The sequence below is a fragment of the Schistocerca gregaria genome, unplaced genomic scaffold (assembly GCF_023897955.1).
Source record: "Schistocerca gregaria isolate iqSchGreg1 unplaced genomic scaffold, iqSchGreg1.2 ptg000178l, whole genome shotgun sequence".
Classification (NCBI taxonomy): Eukaryota; Metazoa; Arthropoda; class Insecta; order Orthoptera; family Acrididae; genus Schistocerca; species Schistocerca gregaria.
This window is the reverse complement of record NW_026061728.1, coordinates 19,143,086-19,152,487: the sequence shown is the minus strand read 5'-3', so window position 1 is coordinate 19,152,487 and position 9,402 is coordinate 19,143,086.

The following is a 9,402-nucleotide window of genomic DNA, read 5'->3' as shown; positions in this document are numbered from 1 at the left end:
TGCATTCGTTTCCCATGCGTATCTTTTCAGGCTGTATGCGACCCTCACTGTACTTTTAAGGACGACAATGCGTGATCGCATCGAAAGCACTGGTGTAGGAGGTCTTTGAATGAGTGGATGTTCGGCAAACGTAAACACCGTGGGCCACGTCGTTATGCATTGGGGATGCATACCGCAGCTCGCCTACATGTTCCAGCGACCATCCAGAGTTCTCAGTCAAACTTGTTGAGGAATGGAACGCTCTACCACATTTCCTTACCAACCTCGTGCCCAGCTTGGGAGCTGGTTACAGAGCACGCACAGCTGTGTTTGGTGATCACATGCTTTATGGAGAACACGTTCCGCCTTTTGCAATGTGACTACTGTCTTTGAACAAAAACGTCAGTTATGTTCGTATCATTGCATGTTTCTTTGTTACCATCTGTACCATGCAGCAGCAATTATTTCTATTTTGCTTGACAGTGACACAACATGTGAAAGTTACTTTGGCCCGGAGTTTCGCAAAGCACTATAATCGAAAACGAAAAAGGTCTGACGGGGTCTATTGGGGTGAAGTGAGACCACGGGGGCTGATTCCATACCACTGTGGCGGCTGCTTTATTGTATGAAGGACAGAATTTAGTTGAAAGTACTTGATCTTCATTTCTCGAGTATATGCTGAAGATTAAAGTTAATCGCATGTGAACTGGTACTTTCAGAGACTAAAATAAAGAGCTCCTGCAAACGCTATTTACTATTCTAAAGAAATGTGACTGGGATCCTAGAATACGAAACTGACTACAACTGTATGTAAGCAATATCGGTTTCTGGTGCTCCATTTATGACAATATGAGAATAGGGGGGGGGGGGGGCATACGATAGTGTACCTACAAACACATCTTCTTTCTTGGTCGGTGTTTCAGTTAGTCACCGATTTTAGAACTATATGAAGCAACGCGTACTAGAGGACGCGGTAAGTAGTTCCTGGCATTTTCGACTGCTGCTGTTGTGGGGCCTGAGGTTTTGTTTTCTGCAGGGTTTGCAAATATAACGAGTTCTACATATTTAGTGTTGTGTAATATATTAAAGATATTTGGAGGATACTGTCTGTTCTATGGTTAAAGAATTTTGTGGTGAATAAAATATTGTTTAATTTTGACTAGTTACATAACGTGTGGATGAATAAGTTATAGTTCGTGGGTCACAAACCATCTCGTACCTTCAAACGGAAGACCTTGCACCATGGAGTACATGAGATTTGCAAAAGAAGTATGTTTATGTAATGTATTAACGAAGTTACCAGTCTCGAAAAGGGAAATTTGTGATAGCTGCAACAGCTTCTATTTCAGATCGTTGTTAACTTCTAACTGGTTTTTGATAAAACGATTGATTTCGCTTGCTGATTATTCTTGTGTAGTAGAGTAATAACGTAAGACATTTCTCATAGAGAAATAGACTACTGACAAAATTTTTTCTCGATTGCAGCGATTTGAACTGATATTTGTATCTAGGTACATGACCATGTTGTATCTTGGAACAGTCTCTCATTTGTCAAAAATCTTACTTTTCCGGAGTAATTGTAATTTCAGAAAGAAAGTGCACCACTCCTAAAGTGAATGCTGTCATTTCAAAATAGAATAACAAAATGGAGTAAAGGTCTATTAAAGTGTGAAAGTCTGAAGTGTGTTCCACGGTAAAACACTTTTCGCTAATAATTGTCAAAACTAAGAACAAACACAAAACGCTGTCCAAGCATATAAACGATCGATAGTCGAACAAAAAATCTGAATGCCAGGTGTTCGGGCAAACTTCTAGGACTTGTAGAAGGGAGACAGGAAAGAATATTTTGAGTACAAACCCATGCCCAGGAATGTACCGTTTCAGTTCTACAATGGTTTCAACTTCGATTTTTAACTCATCCACTTCTGTTAAGGCAATACAAAACAATTCGAAATGAAACATAACGGAACACCTGTTTATCACTTAAGCACATTTGTTTGTGTTAAGACTCCTCGCCCTGTCCATCTGTCACCATATCGTTTGTTCAGATGTCTGCGAACTGCACGATACAAGGGAGTTGGTGCATCATCATGCTGAAACCACATTTCCTGATGGGCAATCAGTGGCACAGCTTTCAAGAACGGCCCCAATATCTTTTGTAGAGACATAAGAGATGCAAGACCAGTTAGAGTGGAAGGAGGTACGGCCCAGTTACACGACAGTCTGGAATGCCTGCCAACAAACAAATATCCAACAGGCACCGAAGCCTCGGAATGTGCTTCGCATGGGGCTTTTTGGCTGCCAGACATGGCTGTTTAGCGAATTCAGAACACAATCCCTCCCCAGTGAACTCACATTTGTCTGTGAACAGGAGTAGTTGGGTAAGGAAAGGATCAGCACATTTTGTTAGCGCAGGTTGCCTACATCAGGAGCAAGCATACATTCAGTGGAAAACCTATTGGTCTCTTTTGATTGACAAGTCCTTAACTTACTATTTTGCTAAGTGGATTATGTCCATCTGAGGATAATCCGTCATTCCAAGAAACCCTCCACACTCCTCCCTTCCCTCTCCTTCTCCCCACTTCTCCTCCTTCTCCACCACCCCTCTGGAAATTGTCTCGCAATACAAGCACACTTATGATATGGACCCATTTGACTAATTAATTAAATCGACCAATTAATTAACCCCTCCCTATTTGGGACACCCCCAGCAGTTCCCCTCCCCTCCCCTCCCCCTCCAGGAATTTGTCTGGAAAAAGACCCAATTGATTGGCTAGCAGGTTGAAAATTGATTGCAGTGTATGGAATATTGTTTAACCCTTTATTTGGCAGTGTTGCTTTCAAGCAACATCACATTTACCTTGGCCTTATGGGACAACAAACTCTTCCCAGTGCATTTTACTGGCATTACTGCCTCCAGGCAACATTCCTTTACACACTGCCAACGCCAGTTTTTGTAATAGCTTAAGGTTTTCCACACGAGATAGTAGTTTGTGCAGTGGTGTTACAGAGATCTCCTCGTGTGAGCAACAGAGGTGTCTTATTTTGGTTCTAAAAGAGTGGATTTAAATAGATTGAAGAAAAACTGCTAAGATTACTGGCAAGATATACCCAGAGGTAAGTTTACAGCAGAAATATTTCAATCTTTGTTTGGAAATACGTAAGTAGTATAAAACTTTTATGTTGCCTGTGAACAACATTGCCTATAGTTGGGACATGTGCCATTAGTATATTACACATGTTTACGGTGTGACAGAGAAGATATTTTTATTTTTAGGGGCTTTTTAGCAATGGATTGCAGAATATTTTATGGAATTGAAAAAGCGAGAGGAATAGTAGTTCCACTAGAAAACCCGGCTTTGTCTGATCTAAGTGAATCTGATGACACTGAACTCGAAGCTTTGGCAGGCTGTAGTGATTCCAGAGCGTCAATCTCAGTTCCATAACCAAGTTATACCAGACACTGATTCTGATTTAGGAAGTGAAATCTCAGAAGCTGAACATGTGCAAGGACCTTCTGCAGTGAATCCTTCTAGTGCAAGTGGCAGTCAAGTGAAAAAGTAAATTACAAAAGCAGTCACTTACATGTGGGTAAAGGAAGATACAACTGCTAGGGCAGAAAGTCTCTCTCCTGTGTTTTCTGATGAAGGCAATACACCACTGGGTTATTTCAGAAGATTCTTTGATTGAGAACTAATTGACAAAATTGTGCATGAAACGAACTTAAACTCTGACCAACGAACTACACGTCAGTAAACAGCAATATAAATTAAATAGAACAATTTTTCGGTGTTCTGATATACATGGGTCTTGTTTCTATGTCTTAGTAGACTGACTATTGGTCTCAGTCAATGAACTGTGAAAAATTCACCAGCATTTTCAGTTTGAAGCGCTTTCAGAAACTCCGCCGATACCTGCATTTTAGGAGCAATGAGAATGCTGTGAACTGTTCTGAAAGACTTTTGAAAATAAGACCTGTTCTTGAGTCAATTGTATAGAACTGCCGTGAGCAGAAACAAGAGTCGGCATTTTCTACAGATGAGAAGATGGTTGCATATAAAGATACAAGAGCAGGTAATTTGCGCCAATATATTCAAATAAGCCACACAAGTGGCGTTTTAAGATTTTTGTTCGTGCTGGTGTGTCTAGAGTTGTCTATGATTTTCTTCCCTATACTGGCAAGGGGATGATAACTGATCTTGCTGATGACGTGAAAATAATGGAATTGGAATACTTTTATTTTGACAATTTATTTTGCAGCCTTGAACTTAAAACATACTTAAAAAACATCAAAACATTGAGTCCATGGGCACCATAAGGAAGAACTGAATAAAGAACTGTCCTCTACATGACGAGAAGCGGTTACTGAATGACGAGTCAGCTATGACTACAGGAAGGACAGTCACTCAGACCTCATTTTAGTAAGGTGGGCAGGCTATAAAATCGTGGCACTTGCAAGCTCGTTTTTTGGTGTCCAACCACTCTCAACAGGAAAACGATGGGACAGCAATCAAAAAAGAATTGATGTGCCCTGTCCCAGTAATGTACGTCAGTACAACAAGCACATGGGAGGAGTTGATCTTGCTGGTATGCTGATAGAGCTCTACAGAGTACCAATGAAAACTAGGCGATGGTACATGAGATGGTTTGGATTTATTCTAGATCTGAGTGTTTTAAATGCTTGCCTGCATTTTTCGAAGAGAATCTCTGGACAAGAAGACCTCATCAAAGTCATTTAGGGCAGATACTGCCAATGGTTTGATATTTTCAGGTAAAAGTAAAGTAGGAAGACCTTCAACAGACAAACCACCACCATAAAAGAAGAGGAGGAAGGCAACAGCTCCGACTGTTACACAAGATGTCCGATTTGATAATATGGAGCATTGGCCTGTATACGGTCCCAAAGGTCGTTGTCGTTATTGTCCGTCTGAATATTCTACAGTCATGTGTTCCAATTGCAATCAAGTATTGTACTTCGATCCAAAGAGGAACTGTTTCCAAAAATTCCATTGCAAGAAGAACAAGAAGGGAAAATGAAACAGTTCTATTACACAGCAGGAATGCATAAATGTGTTTATAAATTAAATTATTCACGTACGGCAAACATTTTGCTTGAGGTTATCGGCAAACTCCTTTTTCCTATAATATGTATAAGTGTGATCTACTGCTGGCAATGTTGCTTGTAAGCAACGTTTCATAATTTTCATAATTTTTGTCAAAAATTTCTAAAACTGACTGAATTGTATTTCTTTAAGTATAATAAATAGATATAAGCACTTAATTTTTTTTATTTTCACCATTTGCCAAATAAAGGGTTAAAAAGTTTCTCATACACAAGACAATGTGTGAAAGATTCTTTATTTAAACAATTTAAGGGATACAAGGCAGTGTATATCATATAGTTCATTTATTTACTTTAAATATTTAAATAGACAAAATTCCATTCCCTACAAATTCTTTGAGGGTGAGAAGATACTTGGAATATTAAACAACTTCGAAATTTTTTTTTAGCCCACACGCCCAAACACTTCACTGGGCTTGTCATTCCACGTATTACTATATGTGGAGGCCATGGTACCCCTGCTCAGGTCCGTGACTGGCCACTATGAGAGCAGACGTTGCAGTAATCCCCAAACAAAAGAGCTTCTGATGGTGGCTGTCCTTTATTATTTGATTGCTGAGAAATTCCTGTTCAAGCACATGCTCTCTCTCTCTTTCCCCTATCCCCCTCTCTCTCCCTCCACCCCCCCTCCTCACAACCGGTCATGTCCTGTAGTGTAACCCTGCTAGGACTGCATGCACCATTGGCCATGGTCGGATCGAATCACACACAAAGCAGCATTTACCTAGTAAACCCCACCTGTGCATTTCTTAGAGTGAGGTAATATCTCCATCAGATTGATTGTCTAATTAATTAAATCGATGCCCTTCGTGTGGGACAGTTTTCCGTTGCTTTCTATTGGTGGATTACTAGGATTAGAATATTTGATGTGATTCGATCCTACAGCTTCCCAATTTCCGAACCCTACTGTTATTTTTTCCCGTTGCCTCCTATTGGTGTATACTGATACAGTTAAGTCATTTATAGAAAGTCCATTAACCTGGAGGTAGCTGAAAATTTCAAATTTCAGCTCAGCTGCATGCTGTGTCCATAGAAATTCTGTGGAGATTTCGGACTGGTATGTGTGCTCGCAATAAAGCAACAACAATAAATTGATTAAACGGGGATTGGATATTGCGATTGGATTTTTAAATCTTTGTAGAATTCCTAAATTGGTTCTCTCCACTACATTCAGAAGGAGGAGGAGGAGGAGGAGGAGAAAGGGTGTGTTAGGGGGTAGGACAAAGACACAGAAAATACCACAATCCAGGCCGTAGCAGTAGTTGTCATGGACAGATGTTGGATATCGCTGAAATACATCCTGAATGCACATGCCCAGTGTCCACACGTCACTCGCCAATCTCCTGATGAGCAACCAGCGCCAACGCTCAGAGGTCGGACGGCCGTAGCCAGTTTGGTGGACGCGTGTGTCCGCCAGAGTGCACCACCCTGACGTGGAGGGCGTCTGGAAGTGATTGGAGTGGTAGGAATTAGGATGTTATCAACACGTTCATTGCCAACACTTGACAGTTATCGATATTGAATGACTCAATTTTCCAAGGGGAATACATGCAACACATGCGATCACAGAGACAGCTCAATGAACACTGTGTATTAGTTTGCTGTTTAGCTATCGAAAGGGCACTGTGGCTGGGACTTACTCCTGTAGCTGTGTGCAATAACCGACTAGCTGGCCTACTGGAACTTTTCGTTGTAACCACCGATTGCCAGAAAAGCCCATTTGTTCTGGCCACATGCCTCCTCTGGCACACGCCTCACATTCGAAACCGCGTCGTCCTAGGAAACCAGCGAAATTTATTTATCGCTGTAATTAGAATTAAATATTACACTTGCAGCCCTAATCTCATAACATTGGACACCGACTCTGGAAATATCGCCCTTATAATTGGGTACAGTTTAACACATAAAATGCTTCATCCTCCTTGGGGGTATTGGTGCATTAGTACAATGGACATCCAGCTCACAAAATAGTTTGATTGGGGTGATCATGTGCCATCACTGTGGATTTTTAGAGTATAAAAGGAGGTGTGATAGGAGCAATCGTACACCTTGCATGTTTATTATTACTGGAGAATCTAGACAATATTGGTTGTTGTTTTGGTCTTCAGTCCTGAGACTGGTCTGATGCAGCTCTCCATGCTACTCTATCCTGTGCAAGCTTCATCATCTGCCAGTACCTACTGCAACCTACATCCTTCTGAATCTGCTTAGTGTATTCATCTATTGGTCTCCCTCGCCGTTTTTTACCCTCAAAGCTGCCCTCCGATACTAAATTGGTGATCCCTCGGTGTCTCAGAACATGTCCTACCAACCGATCCCTTCTTCTAGTCAAGTTGTGCCACAGGCTCCTCTTCTCCCCAATTCTATTCAATACCTCCTCATTAAGTATGTGATCTACCCATCTAATCTTCAGCACTCTTCTGTAGAACCACATTTCGAAAGCTTCTATTCTCTTCTTGTCTAAGCTATTTATCGTCCATGTTTCACTTCCATACATGGCTACACTCCAATACAAATATTTTCAGAAACCACTTCCTGACATTTAAATCTATACTCGATGTTAACAAAATTTTCTTCTTCACAAACGCTTTCCTTGCCATTGCCATTCTATATTTTATATCCTCTCTACTTCGGCCATCATCAGTTATTTTGCTCCCCAAATAGCAAAACTCCTTTACAACTTTAAGTGTCTCATTACCTAATCAAAATCCCTCAGAATCAGCCTCGTTTTGCTTTTGTTGATGTTCATCTTATACCCTCCTTTCAAGACACTGTCCATTTTGTTCAACTGCTATTCCAATTCCTTTGCTGTCTCTGACGTTCGCCGATGACATTGTAATTCTGTCAGAGTTTTTATTTCTTCTCCATGGATTTTAATACCTACTCCGAACTTTTCTTTTGTTTCCTTCATTGCTTGCTCAATATACAGATTGAATAACAACGGGGACAGGCTACAACCTTGTCTAACTCCCTTCCCAACCACTGCATGCCTTTCATACCCCCCGACTCTTATAACTGCCATCTGCTTTCTGTACAGATTGTATATAGCCTTTCGCTCCCTGTATTTTACCCCTGCCACCTTCAGAATTTGAAAGATAGTATTACAACCAACATTGTCAAAACCTTTCTCTAAGTCTACAAATGCTAGAATCGTAGATTTGCCTTTCCTTAATCTTTCTTCTAAGATACGTCTTAGGGTAGGTATTGCCTCACGTGTTCCAACATTACTATGGAATCCAAGGTGATCTTCCCCGAGGACGGCTTCTATAAGTTTTTCCATTCGTCTGTAAAGAATGCACGTTAGTATTTTACAGCTGTGACTTATTAAACTGATAGGTAATTTTCACATCTGTCCACGCCTGCTTTCTTTGTGATTGGAATTATTATATTCTTCTTGAAGTATGAGGGTATTTCACCTGTCTCATACCAAATGGTAGAATTTTGTCAGAACTGACTCTCCCAAGGCTGTCAGTAGTTCTAATGGAATCTTGTCTACTCCCGGGGCCTTGTTTCGACTCAGGTCTTTCAGTGCTCTGTCAAGCTCTACACGCAGTATCATATCTCCTATTTCATCTTCACCTACATCCTCTTCGATTTCGATAATATTATCCTCAAGTACATTGCCCTTGTATAGACCCTCTATATACTCCTTCCACCTTTCTGCTTTCCCTTCTATGCTTAGAACTGGGTTTCCATCTGAGCTCTTGATATCCATGCAATTGGTTCTCCTTTCTCCAAAGGTCTCTTTAATCTTCCTGTAGGCAGTATCTATCATACCCCTTGTGTGATAAGCCTCTATATCCTTACATTTATAGTCTAGCCATCCCTGCTTAGTCATTTTCCACTTGCTGTCTATCTCATTTTTGAGACGTTTGTATTCCTTTTTGCCTGTTTCATTTATTGCATTCTTATATTTTCCCCTTTCATCAGTTAAATTGAGTATTTCTTCTGTTACCCAAGGATTTCTACTAGCCCTCGTGTTTTAACCTACTTGATCCTCTGCTGCCTTGACTATTTCATCCCTCAAAGCTACCCATTCTTCTTCGACTGTATTTCATTCCCCCATTCCTGTCAATTGTTCTGTTATGCTCTCCCTGAAACTCTGTACAACCTCTGGTTCTTTCAGTTTATCCAGGTCTCATGTCCTTAAATTCCCTCCTTTTTGCAATTTCTTCAGCTTTAATCTTCATTTCATAACCAATAGATTGTGGCCAGAGTCCAAATCTGCCCCGTGGAAATGTCTTGCACAAATATTGGTAATATAAGTTATATCGAAATAGGTATGATCTTTAGCAGCACGA